This window comes from Eumetopias jubatus, unplaced genomic scaffold (genome assembly GCF_037043125.1).
Source record: "Eumetopias jubatus isolate StellerSeaLion01/CBP00866 unplaced genomic scaffold, mEumJub1_p1.0 scaffold_14, whole genome shotgun sequence".
In the NCBI taxonomy this organism is placed as follows: Eukaryota; Metazoa; Chordata; class Mammalia; order Carnivora; family Otariidae; genus Eumetopias; species Eumetopias jubatus.
Window position 1 is genome coordinate 61,808,367 of NW_028274820.1, and position 16,941 is coordinate 61,825,307.

General features: G+C 42.5%; 1 protein-coding gene and 1 long non-coding RNA gene across 2 annotated transcripts in view; one reads left to right on the forward strand and one right to left on the reverse strand.

The window, feature by feature from the left end:
- The window catches only part of CPVL (carboxypeptidase vitellogenic like), a 162,564-nt gene extending 155,820 nt beyond the window's left edge, over positions 1–6,744 (reverse strand). The window contains exon 1 of the mRNA XM_028119295.2: positions 6,615–6,744. The gene's annotated coding sequence lies outside the window, so the exon portion shown is untranslated. The remainder of the gene's footprint in view (positions 1–6,614) is intronic.
- LOC114221160 (uncharacterized) lies at positions 6,464–16,077 on the forward strand. The gene is made up of 4 exons (XR_003611694.2): positions 6,464–6,874; positions 12,017–12,125; positions 13,688–13,806; positions 15,869–16,077. It is a non-coding gene; the product is annotated as an uncharacterized LOC114221160 (long non-coding RNA).
- Positions 16,078–16,941: the final 864 nt, after the last annotated feature.

Consider the following 16,941-nt stretch of genomic DNA (forward strand, 5'->3'; position numbering starts at 1 on the left):
CAGAACAGATTCCAGAAATAAAGAGACTGTCATTAACTTTCCAGAGAGAGAGAGAGAGAGAGAGAGAAATAGAGATCACAAAAGAGAATCTAGAACCAAGATGACATTAAACTTTTCAATAGCAGCAACTGCAGCTAAGAGATGCTGGGAAAACATGCCTCCAAAACACTAAGAGGAAAATAACCTTCAAGTTAGAATTACGTGCTCAGCCGAACTATCAAACAAGTGTGAGGGTAAAATTTTCAGGTAGCTACAAGGCTTCAAACAAATTGATTTGTATACTACACTATTCAGGAAGCTACTGGTAGATGTGTTCCACCAAAACAGGAAAGAAAACCAAGAAAGGGAAAGACGGAAATTTCACTAATAGGGGAACTAATACAGAAGAGAAAACCCAAGACGACAGCTGTGCCTAAAGAGTCACCAGTATGGGTCGGAGCACTAAGTCAGAGCAATCCACAGGCAGGAGCCTCAAGAAAATAAAAATATGAATACCACACGAGTTTTTGTAAAAAGTCATATCCATAAGGATAGTACAGTTCTGTCTGCAGCTTTGGACAGAAGTCCCGATAGTGTCACAGAAAACGAAGCAATCCAAAAAGAGGTAGTTATTCACTCGACGAAGAATATAAAACTGTACAAGAAAGGTAACACAATTAGAGTATACTACTTGGCTGAGCAGTAATACTTGCATAATAAAGTAAACATCAAATATGGATTTAGCAACAACCAGATATTCTACAGCCATTTGAACAGGACTGGGGACAGGCAATTTGGGACATTAGGTAAGAGTGCTAAATTCCCACCTTGGTTAACAGGAAGTCCATAGAAAATACCTCAACTTGAGAAAAAAATGCAACTCTTAAACAAATAAGTTAAGAAACACACTAGGTAGATTACTTAGAAATTTGGAGTTAAATACTAGAAGAAGCAGATAGAAGAGTCGGAGGAAACCTTACAGGTAAGTGGGGAGTGATGGGGAAGAAGACTAAAATTTTTTATGATGAGAAGCGTAATATGACTTGGATTTTTCACCTACATACGTGAATTATGTTGACAAAATTCAAAAGTAATTAAGAAAAAACCCAAAAACCCAACTTAGTATCTTCTTCCCTAAACATGTCCCTACTTCTCTATTTTCTGTATTCATTAGAAATATTCTTAAAGTGCTAATGCCTTATATTTTAACCATATCTCTGTTAAGCTGAGAGTCTGAACAAAGGGTGGGGATTTTAAAAAAAGAAAACCACAGGCCCAAAACGATATCACTTAGGCCAAGTCCCCAAACAAGGACTTAATGAATAATCTAATTGTAGTTTCAACCTTCCCCAGAAATACGGTCTTAACTAGTCAGTAAGGAATTTTCTGATGGGTACCAGTGAGTCTACCACAGTGGCCCTCTCCACCCCCCATGAGAAGATGAGGTCATCTGCATGATAAGACCCCTTGCTCTTCCCCCTAAGACGAACAATCATTTTCTTTTGCTAGTAACTTTCTTGCCCCACCCTCCTATAAAAAAACCTTCCTTTTTTTTTTTTTTATATAGCACCTCAGAGCTTCCCCTCTACTTGCTAGACGGAACGCTGACCAATTCAGAAATCACTTGATAAAGCCAGTTAAATCTTTAAAAAATAAAAAAATTTTAAAAAAAAGGAAGGAAAGGAGAAATACTCTCAAAGCACTGAAGCTAAAACCCTGGATTCTTTCTTGATGTATCTCTCCTTGCTGCCTTCCCACAGCCAATCAATCACCAACTGAATCTCTTAGTTGTCTCTCAAATTTGCCCTCTCCTCCTTAGCACTACTCCCAGGTCCTAATCCAGGTCCTTATCACGACTTGCCTGGACCATTGCAAATCTCCAAACTGATTCATGACCCTGACCTTAACTCTTAATTGGATGAACTTCCCCCCACTCTTCATTTGCTGTTGCCTTTCCTATTTTCTTGGGCCAGGGGTTTTACACCATTTCAAACTCTGTTACATAGCAATAGATAACCGATACACAGGCAAGGTATCAGCATAAAGCAGGAAGTGGATAAATAGCAGGATGGAAGGGAGAAGTCAATAGAGGGCAGATTGCAGAGAGCCTGAAAGCTGTTCAGAAACTTTATCCTCTAGTGACTAGAAACTACTGAGGGCTCAGTATTTTGTAAAGAATATTATGGCCATAGTGTGAGGATGGATTTAAATGAAAAGAGAAAAAGCACAGACACCAGTTAATAGGCTTTCCAGTAATGCAGAATTAAGACGAGGGAGCCTAAACCAGGTAAAGGCAATAGTAAAGGTGTGGACAAGGCAGACTTAAAAATAATTAGAAGGTAAAATTAGCAGGACCTTGTGAGCGATGAGATATTATATGTTGAAACAGAACAGAATCTAGGATGATTCCCAGATCTGACTTAGATGGCTGGGCAGATGGTGGTATCATTCACTAAGATCTCCCACTGATGTAGGAAAAGATGTTAGGGTTTGAAGCCGATGGTCAAGAAAGAATTCTTGAGACCATCTTTGGTGCAAAATGGTGGTTTTATTAAAGCATGCGGACAGGACCCGTAGGCAGAAAGGGCGGCACCGGGGTCGTGAGGAGCGGCCCATTATATACTTTCAAGTTGGGAGGGGGGTAGGGATAGTTTAAGTCTCTAAGGAATTTTGGAAGCAAGGTTTCCAGGACCTTGAGGGGCTAGCTATTGTTGGGAAAAGGTCATTTATGACTGTCTAATAAAACCTGAGTCATGAGACCCTTCAGATGTGTATGGGTGGGTCATATGCTTGGGGGATGATTGTCAACATGTATCTTGGGGGGGCTAGAGATAAAGGAAGTTTCCAAAGGAATTTTTATAAGTTAAAGTAGGCTTATAGGATCCTAGGGGCTGGACTAAGATTGTCTTTTGCCCTTACCAAAGTATTAACATCGAGGCAGTTGAGTCCCTAGAGGAATGTCACTCTGCCTGTTTCAAGGACTTGTCAATAGGCTACAGAGAGTAAGGAAATTGAATAATTTTTCTTCTGCCTTTATTTCCCACATCACCACTACTCAATTTTGCCATGCATTTAACTAGCATTAGTGCTTAACAGGTGTGTGTGTGTGTGTGTGTGTGTCCATGCACTCGAGTATGTGAAGGGAGGAGTGGAGCATCTAAGAAACTGAAAATCAACACTTCTGGTAATCACATAGCAATGTTCCCAACAGAACAGTGACAACGTTTCTACATGCCCAAGGCCACACTGCAGCTGCAAAATGACTGACAATCCTTTCTTCTGGGCAGTTACTGCTTTCTTAGCAATGTCTCCCCAGTCCCACGTTGTTACTCCCACCTCCTGAACCAAGACTGCTGCAAGTCAGTTGCTGAACTGCCTTGAACGCCCCCCACCCCCATTTCACTGATCCCTCCTTTGCCTCACTCAGCAGAAGGCCAAACCTTTCAGAAGGTTTGTCCTATGTCCCCAGTCCCTTGGGTATATGTCCTCCTGTGCTGCAGTTAAGCGAATAAAACTAATTTTGCATCACTCCAAGTAAAGAGAAGTTAGAGAGACCATAAAATCGATAGAGAGAAAATAAAGGTAAGCCTAGAGGAGAGCTGAGGGCTCTATATATTATTCTGTGACAAGAAAGCAAGACTCTGCCACAGTTTCTGAATGTACAACATTGATTATGAAAATTTTCAAATTTTCAGAAAGGGTGAAACAATTTTACAGTATATACCCCTACTGAAATTCTATTATCATTCAACTGGTATTGATTTAATGCCTACTATCTGCCTGGAGCTATGCCTACCTGTAAAGACATAAAAAACAGGGTGAAGTTGGGGAACAAGGGAGGGTTTGATTTGGCAGGAGCACAGAGTTTGTGAGGGGCTCATGTGACTTTGGTCTGTGTAGTTATGTTGGAGTCACATGGAGGACACTGCATTTCATGGCAGGAAGTTTATACTTCATACTGGTTGCAATCAGGAGCCATTGAAGGCATTTAAGGAGGGGAGTGTCTTGTGCTTTAGAAGGCTCATTTCCAGCATCAGTATTAGGCTGGAGTGGAGAGGACCTGACATCTGAGGGCTAAGTTAGGTGACTTTGCAAATGTCCTGGGACAAGTAAAGGTTAAACTGTGAACAGAACAGATTGCAGAGAGAGAAAAAGGAGAATCGATCTCTTTGGGGCTGGGTTACCTACTCCTCCAAAGAACCATATAGTTACACAAAGATATGTCCAGTGGTCTTTCTGAAAGTAACGGAATATGGAGTCCCAAAAGAGAAAGGAGGAAGGGCTAGCCTGGGATGCCTACATAAATATTTTGACCTGTAAATAACCCTAACAGTTTAAAATGAACCACTAATTAGAATCAGAATATGGAGAAAAGGTTAAGAGGTAAGTCCCAAGGACAGTGGAAAGATAAGATGCTAAGAATTTGCTCTTTCAGGCCAATAGATCAAACGACCTAAAGAGTTATCTCCTCCCCTCCCCAGCTTACTTCCCAGGTTCCGGTTTAAAGCAATAAAAGAAAAAACATGTGATTTCATGTACAAGGCTATTCCTGCAATATCTCTGAGGGAGAGAAATCTCAATACTCTGGTTTCAGTTCAGTTATGCTTAGTAGTTGAGTTTTATGATGAAAGTACCTGATCACTGTCCTGTCAACTGAGTCCATTATTGCTTAAATCTTTGAACTTGCAAATATATAGCATAAAAGTTTAAACTCTGTTCCTATTTTTGGCCAAGGAACAGTTCTAGCATTCTGCCCAGCTTATCCTCTTCCAAATCTATGTAGATATGAATGAGTCATTCTTCCAAAGGTACCTTTCAAATTATGAGAAACTTACCTACTTTAGTTCTTTTAAATGTTCTTAGTTCAGCCCATGAAAACCCCACATTATTAAAGCCCGGGGAATGCTAAACTGAAATAATCGCATTTGCTTTTTAAAATGAACTATACTTCTTATTAAGAATGGGTCATTGCCTATTTACCTTGGGAATTTCAGTGCTAATAAATGGATATCTGATGTTATCTGAGGCAGTAATTAAGCTCTTCTCTACCTTCAGTGCATACCAGTATTGTATTCAACACTCAGTCTTTCCTCTGACACATCATATGCCTTCTAAAACAAAAAACAAAGTCGTCAACAAAATACCGTCATGCTGTTTGCTTCTTGTTTTTATTTTCTCAAGGGGTATGAACTGGTAAGTCCTTCGGACTTGCTTAACACTCCTCTAAGTTACTTAAACTACCTGTCAGTCAAAACCCACTTACTTCTCAGGCTATAAAATCAGTCTTGGAGAACCCCACTATGAATAACTGGTTTATAAACTAGACTCATATATCTTGCGGGACCAATTATGCCTTTCCAAAAAACCCAACTCCTAAAAAAAAAAGAATGAAACAGCTTCTTGCTAAGAACACTTGCATTACATTATAAAGCGTTTCCCCGGGACTTAGAGGAGCCTGGAGTACAAATCTAGAAAGCCCAATCGGCCAAAGGGTGTTGACAACTGTACAGACTTTCACACGCCAACAAAGCCAGTGTGATCTACTTCCAAAAGTGTAAAAATTTCTATTTTGAACAACTTTCTTAAAAGCCGTTTTTCAAATTAGCAAAATACATTCTAGTTGGATTTTTTTTTCTTCCTTACATCTGTTTTTACTCATCTCACACCAAAAATTGTAAAAAGTTAGTTGTACATTTAAGGGGAGGAGAAAAGATAAGTGTCTTTAAAATGGGGAGACTGGGGCTTAGTAAACCTAAAAAATGTGCTCAAAGTGACCAACTAGCAAAATGCATTGCTGGGATTTGAATCCATAAAGATAACCAAAGCCTATTCTTTTCCCATGAGACCTAGCTGACCTAAAAGGTATTGGATGCTTCCATTTGTCTCTAGGGGTCCCAACGGCTCCTAGAAACTTCCCTGCGAGGGCGCCTGGGTGGCTCAGTTGGTTAAGCGACTGCCTTCGGCTCACGTCATGATCCTGGAGTCCCGGGATCGAGTCCCACATCGGGCTCCCTGCTCAGCAGGGAGTCTGCTTCTCCCTCTGACCCTCCCCCCTCTCGTGTTCTCTCTCTTTCTCTCAAATAAATAAATAAAAATCTTAAAAAAAAAAAAAAAAAAAGAAACTTCCCTGCGAGCGCTAAATCCACTTGGCAGGGAGCTGCTTCCAGCTGTGCTGTCCCCCCCCCCCCGCCCCGCTTTCTCCTAGTCCTATATTCCAGGTCTTTCTTCTGTGCTTTCTTTCCCTCTATCAGGCCAAATCTCCTGTGGGGCGCTCAAATCGGAGGCATTTCTCGCTTCCACTTTTCCACAGCACCCACAAAATCAAAACATCCCAAAGAGACATGTTGAGGGAGTCAGGGAATGTGACCCCACCTTGCACCAAGAGTAACGGGGTACCCCACAGCCCCGGTGCGACTGCCTCGGATTGTGCCAGGAGCCTTCGGGAATGTTCCCCGGGCCAGGCGCACCCAGAGCCTAGTGCCAAGCATCCCCAGTTCCTCAACGTGGTAACTCCGAGCCGGCCAACACGGTGCTACCTCCCTCCTTGTGCACACAGCTCCTGAGACACCCGCCCGGAGCTCCCCGCGTCCCGGGACCAGGGCGAGGGAGGACCCGGCGCGCAGCGTTGCACTCACCCGAGCCCGTCGGTCCGCGCAGCGGTGGCCCAGGAGGTCAGAAGTCCTGCAGCCCTGCCCCTCGCCCCTGCCGGTCGCGACTACCCTGCAGGACGCCGGCGGCTGAGCGCGCCTCTCGGCGGCCCACGTGACCTAGACCTTTGGCGCCAAAGGTAGGTCTTCACCTGCCCTCCCCGTGACCTGGCCGCATCCGGGCAAGCCCTCCATCCTGGGAGAAGCCGGCACCCCCGGAGTGGAATCCTGAAAAGTAACAGAGAAAGGTAGGCTGCGGTGCAGCTCTGCTTTGTTTGTTCCTTTGTGTGTTTTGATTTTCCTTCCCACTTTTTTAAAGCTGCTATCAGAATTTAAACATTGTATTTAAAAAAAATCATTCCCCACACGGGTGCTTGCAATCCTGGTGCTTGCAAGCCCTGTGTTTGCAAGCCCTGTGTTTGCATCTGGAACCCGAGGGGTGTTTTACTGCCGCTGTTTAGGAAGCCCACTTGTATTCACCCAAAGTCCACGTTCCCATCGCAGTAATCCTGAGAGCTCAGCAAGCGCCAGTACTGTGTCAGGTGCTTTCTCTGCAGGAGTGCCTGGGAATCTTAACGCAATCTGATAGGTTCTGTATTAAGATTATCCCCATTCTGCAGGTGGGGAAACTGAGACTTAGAAAGGTTAAGTGTCCCGTTCAGGGTCACATCTCTTGTAAGTGACCTCAGTAGGTATTTTTGACCTCCCTCAGGTCCTGGGCACTGAGCCAGACACTGAGGGGAAGACAGGGTCTAAAAAGGTAGGGAGATTACAAGAGCAAGGTAAGACAAAATACAGGAATGTCATCATTCCCACATCGGAATGTCCCCAAATGCCCTGTGGTTCAGAGATGGTTATTTAGAAGCACCCCAGGCAGGCCACCTGGCTTGGCATTCTGGCTCTGCTACTTAGTTACTAGCTCTGAGCCATTATTCTTCACAAAGACGATCGAACAGGACCACCCTGCTCCTTTGTGAGGTGACTTGGCCCCTCTTCCCATCAAGAGGTAGAGTCTGTTTTCCAGCATCCCGTTGGATCAGGGCTGGTTTTGTGACTGGTTCTGGCCATTAGAATGTGGGCAAATGCTGGTTGCTTCCCAGAAATCAAAAGGCCCCGCAGCTTCTGCTTTGAGGCAGCTGCCTCATGACCACCGTGCCAGAAGCCAGTGTGTGTGGCTCCTGAAGAGTGAAAGGTCACATGGAGGACTGAAGCGTTCCAGAGACAGCAGTACCCTCTGAGGGACCAGTAAGAGAAGCCAGAGGGTTGCACCTCAACCTCTCCACTAGCCGAGTGCATGAGTGAGCCCTGGCAAAAACCAGCAGCAGAATGGCCCAGCAGGTCCCCTGAGCAGGAAAAAAACCTAATTCATTGTTATTTTATTAAGCCGTTTATGTTTTGGGTGGTTTGTTATGCAACTAAGGCTAACTATAGCACTAATTTTGTAAGCTGGAACAAATTACTTAATGTCACCGAGTCTCCGTTTTCTGGAGAAGCAATCTGGGGATCCTGGACACTCAGAACAAGGTTTGGGGAGGTATGGATTTGCAGCAGGAGGTACACAATGGACTTAGTCCCATGGATGCCTCACTCTGTGTAGAGGAGTACAGCAGTGGAGGGCCAAAGGAGGCCTGCTAAACTGTGGGCCTTAGCACAAGGACAGCTACTGGCCAAGGAATACCTTTGCCCAGCATGGAGCCACTTAAATGAAAACCAAACTGAATTTTACAGTAAATAGAAAATGAATCATACTTGAGCATAGGTCTTCAAAAACAGGGTGTCGCCAAAGTTTTACTGCAGTTTTAATAACTTCAGAAGTATTAATGCTGCAACTTACAAAAACATCACTTGAAAGTTTAATTACATTTATTTTACACTTACTCAGTTTTGTGAATTTCAAGTAACACGTTTTTCAGTTTTAATTTTTGTTTCATTTCCCGAGTGAAAAATGGCATACATTGATTAAAAGAAAAAAAATTACATCTATTAAAATAACTAAAACTTAGAGTCAAAAGAAGTAAACTTTCAAATGACAGTTTTGTAAGTTTGTGGCATTTATACTTCTGAAGTTATTAAAGCTTAACATTGCGCTAACATATTTTGAGTCACCCCATATTTGAGTTTGTGGTGTATCAGGTTTTGTACTAGGTACTGAAGCTTAGATTTCTCAAAAAGGAAGAAAGAAGTGGTCTTCTTTGGAAACTTGAAGTCTAGTTGGAGAAAGGAGGCACTTAAGTTGATCCCATAATACAATATGCTAAAGGCTGTCACTAGGACCTATAAAAAGTACTGTCCTTACAGAGAACAGGGACCAAGTGACTCTGGCTGAGGAGCCAGGTGACATGAGGTGACATGAAACTGGGCATTAAAAATGAATAGACATTACAGGGAAAGGGTATAACACAGGCAAAGAATATAACCACGTGTGAATTGATGCTATGTTCTGGGAATGATTGACTTTTTGGGCCTACTGGATGCACTCAGGATGGGTTAGCAGTTGGCTAAAACAGATACACAGAAATCAGGTGGGAAAAGCTTGAATGTCGAGCTACAAAGACTGATGTCATTCCCAGTTAGTAGATTGGGAAAACAACTTTTTTAATGAAATAGGATAGAATAGAATAGAACGGGTATTTTGTTTCCTAGGGCTACTGTAGCAAAATACTAATAACTGGATGGTTATAAACAATAGCAATTTATTGTTTCATGGTTCTGGAGGCTGGAAGTCTGAATTAAGGTGTCTATAGGGCCATGCTTCCTCTGAAACCTGTAAGGGAAGGATTCTTCCCTCTTCCAGCTTCTAGTAGCCCAGGTCCTTTGTGAGTTATGGCAACATAATTCCCATCTCTACCTGTGTCCTCAAGGATGTCCCCATGCCTCTTCACATTATCTTCCTTCGACATGTGTCGGTCTCTGTATCCCAATTTCCCCCTTTTGTGAGAATACGAGTCATATTGGATTAGGACCTACCCTAATGACCTCATTTTAACTTCATTACCTCAGTGAAGACCCTCTTTCCAAATAAGGCCACATTCTGGGGTACCAGGAGTACCAGGAGTGGGGGTGAGGACTTCAATGTATCTTTTTTGGGGGACACAGATCAATCCATGAAAATATAGGAGATAAAATGTTAGAGTAAGTCATGCTTTGTGACACTTTCTGTTTCAGCATACGTGTGTGTGTGTGTGTGTGTGTGTGTGTGTGTGTGTGTGTGTGGTAGGTCATTGTATCAGTTTCCTATTGGTAGCATAACAAATTACCACAGAATTAAAGGCTAAAAGGAACACATTTATTCTCTTATGGTTATAAAGTCAGGAGTCTAAAATCAAGGGGTCGGCAGGACTGCATTTCTTCTCCAGGCCTTTGGGAAGAATCTGATTCCCTGTCTTTTTCATCTTCTAGAAGCTGCCCACATTCTTTGTCTCCTGGCTGCTTCCTTACATCACTCCAGCCTCTTGCTTCCATCTTCATATCTGCTACTACTCATGCTGATCCTCTAGCTCTCTCTTAGAAGGATTGTTGTAACCACATTTGTTCCACCGGATAATCCAGGATAATCTTGTCATCTTAAAGTCCTTAATTTAGTCATATCTGCGAAGTTCCTGTTGCCGTGCAAGGTAACGTATTCATAGGTTCTGGAGGTTAGGATGTGGACATCTTTGGGGGGCAGGCATTAGTCAGCAGTCTACACACTACAACAGTCATAGTGCAAACCATATTTATTACTATGAGATATGGTCAAAATAGCTTGAAAGCCACTACACCAGGGGCGCCTGGGTGGCTCAGATGGTTAAGCGTCTGCCTTAGGCTCAGGTCACGATCCCAGGGTCTTGGATCGAGCCCCACATTAGGCTCCTGGCTCAGCGGGGAGTCTGCTTCTCTCTCTCCCTCTGCCTCTCCCCCTGCTCATGCTCTCTCTCTCTCTCTCTCTGTGTCTCAAATGAATAAATAAAATCTTAAAAAAAAAAAAAGCCACTACACTGGAAGTCTGAATTTTTTGGGTTAAGATATGTTGCTTATTTTCTTAGATGAGCATAATACATGATCATTAGAGAAATATGAGGCTATACAAAAAGATCAGATAGAATTTTTGATGTGATTCCTCAGAGATAACCACATGATGTATTTTTGTCTAATCTTTTATCTATACAAATATATGTTCTACACAAAAGATGGAATCATATTATATGGAGTTATTTATCCTGCTTTTAGCAGTTAGCATTAGATCCTAATTATTTTCACATGTTGTCAATTCAAAAACATTAATGGCTATATAATGTTCAATCCTATGAATCTACCATAATTTATTCAACCATTTCCAGCATCCGGTCATTTGAGTTGCTTCCAATTTTTCCTTATAATTAATTCACTAAGAAATATTCTCATATAAATAATTATGTGCATCTAATTATTTCCTTAGCAGAAAAATCTGGAAAGCAGAATTACTGAGTCAGAGGGTCTTCGGAAGGTTATCCAAGTTCAAAGAAGAGAACTCTGTTGGAAAAGTAAAGTACATGGGGCAGGGGTGTGGATGGAAGTGACAGCCACGGGAGGAGCCGAGTTGGAAGAGTATAGCACAAAGTACAAATAATCTCTGCAAAAGATGATGAACTCTTGGGCCAAACTGTGTGTGGTAGTCCCTCTGTGAGTTTCCTAGAACTGCCATAACAAGTCGTCGCAGACTGGGTGGCTTAAGACAACACACATGTATTCTCTCACAGGTCTGGAGAAGTCTGAAATCAAGCTGTTGGCAGAGCTGCTCTCCCTCCAGGGGTTCTGCAGGAGAATTTTTTGCCTCTTCCAGTTCCTGGGAGTCCTCAATGTTCCTTGCCTTGTAGCTGCATTTCTCCATTGTCTGTCTCCATCTCTACGTGGCTTTTTTCCTCTGTGTTTTTGTATGTTCTCTCCTTTTCTTTTCTTTTTTTTTTTTTAACGATTTACTTATTTATTTGAGGAGCGGGGAGAGGGGCAGAAGGAGAGGGAGAGCCTTAGGGTTCAATCTCATGACCCTGAAATCATGACCTGAGCCAAAACCAAGGGTCCAATGCTTAACTGATTGAGCCCCACAGGTGCCCTGTCCTCTCCTTTTCTTATAAGGATACCAGTCACTGGATTTAGAGCCCATCCTAATCCAGTATGACCTCATCTTAATTTGTTACATCTGCAAAGACCCTCTTTCCAAATAAGGTCACAGTCTGAGGTTCTGGGTGGACATGAATTTTGAAGGGGACTTCAGCCCACTAGAATCCCTGTGGAAAGAAGGATATAACTGTGAGAGATATTTAGATGCACTGAGAGGATATGGGGCCAGCTAAACATGGGATGGGCAAAAATGATGAGTCTATATATTTTCATTAAATAATACCCTGTTTTTCTTAACATCCATTCTTCAGTGGACTTTGGCATCTGAAGAGGCACATCTGGTGAACCTATGCACAAATTCTGTTCGGAAGCCACCCTGCAACAGAGGAGATCATCTGTGCTTCCAGCCAGACTGTGCAGGTACAATTGTCAACAGCATGGGAGAGATATTTTAATATGTGTCTTTCCTTAGAGACAAATATATCCCTTCTCTTCAATGCTCACTAGCTTATCTTCGCATAGTTGGCTAAATGTTTCTAATACTTTGAATAATTTTACATTTCTCCTCAAATGACCATAATTGTAATCAACTTAACAGTTGAAGAATCAAAATATAAAACTTGCAGAGGAGAATCAAACTGCTGAAAATAACATTTTTAGCCTCTTTTTTGTATTGAGTACTCAATAGTGGGCAAAAGAAAGGCCTTGCAAAGAAATTGGTTAAACCTTCTTCTCTGATTGGCTTTTCTGAAAACAAAGTTTTAAAGTTGTCAGGTTGGTCAGATGAATGGGTAAAGAAGGTATGGTATATATATACCATGGAATATTACTCAGCCATCAAAAAATGAAATCTTGCCATTTGCAACGGTATGGATGGAACTAACATAACTAGAAGGTGTTATGCTAAGCAAAATAAGTCAATCAGAGAAAGACAAGTATGTGATTTCACTCATATGTCGAATTTAAGAAACAAAACAGAGGATCATAGGCGAAGGGAAGGAAAAAAATAAGATGAAATCAGAGAGGGAGACAAACCACAAGAGACTCTTAATCATAAGAAACAAACTGAGGGTTGCTGGAGGGGAGGTGGTGGGGGTATGGGGTAATTGGGTGATGGGCATTAACGAGGGCACTTGACATAATGAGCACTGGGTGTTACATGCAACTGATGAATCACTAAATTCTACTCCTGAAACTAATAATACACTATATGTTAACTAAATTGAATTTAAATAAAAATTTTTAAAAAAGTCAGTTACCTTATGACCACTTTGCCTAAGCATGATGTAATGACCACTGGGTGTAATATAAGACTGATGAATCACTGACCTCTACCTCTGAAACTAATACATTCTATGTTAATTAATTGAATTTAAATATATATATTAAAAAACAAACAAACAAAAAGTTGTCAGGTTGGGGTGCCTGGCTGGCTCAGTCAGTAGAGCATGTGGCTCTTGATCTCGGGGCTGTGAAATCAAGCCCCATGTTGGGTGTAGAGATTACTTAAAAATAAAATCTTAAAAAAATAATAAAATAAAATGTCTTTGAACTTAAAGTGGTTAAAGAAAAAAGAAAAAATTGTCAGGTTGTTCAGTCCAGGTGATTTCAGGGTTCTCCCAAGCCCTCGTGTTCTCTGCACCCATATATTCTGGGGAGACACTCAGTTTGTTAAGCCCTAAATGGTTTAGAACATGAGTCGGACCTGGGTTCAAATCTAGAACCCGCCATCTGGTGACCTCAGGCAAGTGACTTCATCTCGGTTTTCTTATCCATACATGGCAAAAATAGTATTAGCTCCCTCACAGTATTATTAAGAGGGTGAAATGAGATAGGGTACATAAGTACTTGTCAAACAGAATGGGCTCAATAAATGGTAGCTGTAACGATAATAATGAGGCTCACGCAGGCTCTGACTGTCATTCTTTTCAACTGTCTAACCCAAGATACTGAATTGTATTCTCTCCCCCGCTGTTTTTCAGTGTATCTGGACACCACAGAAAAGTGTGCCCCTCCCTGACCTATGGCCAGAGTTTTGCAGCGTGCCTTATATTCCAATTAAGAAGACACAGAGAGGAGCCTGTTTACACGTCTCCAGCAGGTAAATACAATTCCAGCTGTCTAGCATCAGAGCTTTGATTTCACATTTGTAGCTGCTGCCACCAAGATAAATGTGGACCTGTAATGAAAACAAGGGGAATTGATTAATCTTGTAGACAACCACACCTCTCTTGCAAGTGTCTGTGTCTCTCCCCTGCACTTGTCAAGGCTTCTGCCATTGTTCCTTTTAAGTGTTGTTACCTCTCTTCGACAGGCACCTCATGGCTTTGAAAACAGAGCTCAGGGGCGCACCAGAAAGAGGAATGTCACAGCCTGCACAGTGTATTAACTTGTTCAATAAACCATAAACCACATTGCCTAAGAAAAGAAGCTAGATATGTCACATTCACAAACTCGCAGAAAAGTCGTTGTGCTATTAAAAAGAAGAGGAGAAGAGATGCAGCTGATGTGACCCCACAGCTGTTCTGCACCTTGGCCATGGCCTTGAGAGGTAGACCCAGAGGGTGGTGATCCTGCTGTAGGACACAGATGCATACCCTGAAAACTTAGGGAAGCGCTTCAGTCTCCTTACGCTTGGTAAGGAAGGGCCACCTCCTAAGACTAGCCACAGGTTACAGACTCAGGGAAGTTGTGGCTAATTACATAGTAATTATTTATAATAAGTGCTTTTGCTCCCAGCATGATTATCCTCCCCTGGGTTGCTTGCCTCCTTGTGTCTGGTTTATGTAGGGAAACAATGTCCAAATTAATCCAAGTCTTTTGTAAGTGAATCAATCTATTCTCTGATGATCCAGCACCCATTGGCAGCAGGTGTTAAGCCTTTCTAACAAAAGACATATTTTCCATTTCCCTTTGGCTATGCTGAAAGCCAGGCACACAAGACTTTGGTGGATTAAGGATGAATTATGGGATTAATATAGACTTGGCCGCTAAGGACAGTAGAGTTAGCCCTGTGTAAAGCCGTGAGAAATAATCACACTGAACCTTTGCAGGGCTTCATGGTTTGCCTAGCACTTTTTCCCCCTATATATCATATCTTTAATTTGCACAGCAGTCCTGAAGAGTATATATTGATATTATGATGAACCTGCCCGTGTACTCAGTACAATATCTGATGAAGGGCACAGCGAGGCTTTAGGAGTAGACTGGTAGGGATTTGAATTCCGGCTCAACCACTCATTAGCTGTGTGACCTTCACCATGTTAATTAACCTCTCTAAGCCTTATCCTTCTCATATATGGAAAAAGGACAGCCCTACAGGGCTGATCTGAGGACTTAATGAAATTACATGTAGAGCTGTTAGCACAGTGCCTGGTCCGTAACAAACAGGCCATTCATTGGTCGAAGGCAAAAAATTTGCAAATGATAAACAGAGATCAAAGGAACTAAGTAGAGGAAATGGCATGTGGCATCTCTTCTTTTTTCTTTTATTCAGTTTTATTTTATTTTCCTCTAATGCAAGGAGTGGTTAGTCCAGGTGCTTTACTTACTAATAAAATATTGTGCCTATGATTCAAAGCAGAGTTGACCTAGAAAAGTGACTTTTCTGGTTATATCTATCTATAGCCTCTTGAGTCTGTCAAGAACTTCAAGAACTAAGTAATCTCACCAAATAAAGGAATACAGATAAAATAGGTAAAGGATAGTCCCTGGTAGGAATACTTAAGCAGTTACCTAAAACCATATGTTGTCTTTTACGCGTGGTGGCTCAGGCTAAACTGCTCAGAACCTCCTGCTTGGCTGACTTCTATGGATTTAAAGGACTCTCCCCTGACTTGGAAATGGCTACACCATAGTGGCACACGGCAGCTGGGGAGACAGGATGCACTGGAGGACCAGCTCCCATCTCTCTTCCTTTTCTAGTCTCTGTCCCTGGCTACCGCCTTTCTCTCAACCTTGGCTTCTTTATCTGAAAAATGGAGGCTGTGACGACTCTACTCCTCCATCCACCCTAACCACCCTCCTCGCCCCAGAAGCTGGTGACGCCTAGGCAAGATGAGGGGTGTCAGCGCACGAGGCAGACTACGTGATGCGTGTTGTGTGTGACACAGAGGTCACCAATGCGATGTAAATTGCCTATGCTTCATTTTTTTCCCCTCCAGCCTACCCAGAGATCTCGCAGTAAAAAGAGTAGAAAAAGAATGATTCCTTCCCTCTCTTAGAAGAACTCAACACTGGATTCTTCAAGCCTGGGCTTCTTTGCACCAGGACGGTTGGAAGAATTATAACTCCACCTTTCCTCCCTCTGAGCACCCAGTTGTTCATTTTTCTTGGGAAATTTTTGATAAAAAAATGAGCAAACAAAACAAAATACAGTCCATCTTCATTGTTTGTGGATTCTGTATTTGCAAATTTGCTTCCGTGGTTTGGATAACAGGGCCCTCAGAATTCCTCACCCACATGTCTACAAGCCTGCTTCCAGAGCCTGCATCGATCCTTTCTGCACCTGGGGGTGGGGGTGGGGGTGGCCAAGAGGCATACTTATGGAGCGTGGATGTGCAGCTAGGCTGTGCTGGAGCAGGACAGGCTAAAAGGCGATCTGGCTCAATGCGACCATGTTCCAGCATAGAATTTCAAGGAGTCTCAAAATTCTAAATTCAAATCTGGTTTTCCAGGTTGTTATAATGACATATTTTTCAAGGTGAGAGGGTAGAACATATTTCACGTAATAGTTTATTACCTTGGTTTATAACTTTTAAATATTTAGACACATGGCAGGTGGGCCTCCATTTATACTCTTATCCCAGGCCTCCCGAGGGAAAAGCAGGCTTAGAAAGAGATAAACTTTTGTTGATGTAAGCTCCTAATGTTCAGGGCCTGTTTGTTACCACATCATAACCTAGCTTATTCTGACTTGTATACGTGGGGAGGAGGTGGTGGGTTTTTCAGTTTCAGAAGCTCTTAAGCCATATGGTCTGGTGTAGGAATGTTAACCTGGACGTGAGGAGGGACACAATCCAATGAACAGTCTGGGGAGACTGAGAGCACTCCTGTGGTCTGTGGTGCACACTGAGTGAGGGATGTCTATGTAATCTGCCTGGGGCAGGATGCCGATGGACAAGTGAGGAGCATCAGTCAGCTGCACTGAGTAAGTGAAGGAAAATAAGGGCAAGGGAAATTGTGAATCCTGAGGCTCGGGCCCCTCCCCATTTATATGTGCAGAAGCAGCCCCTAG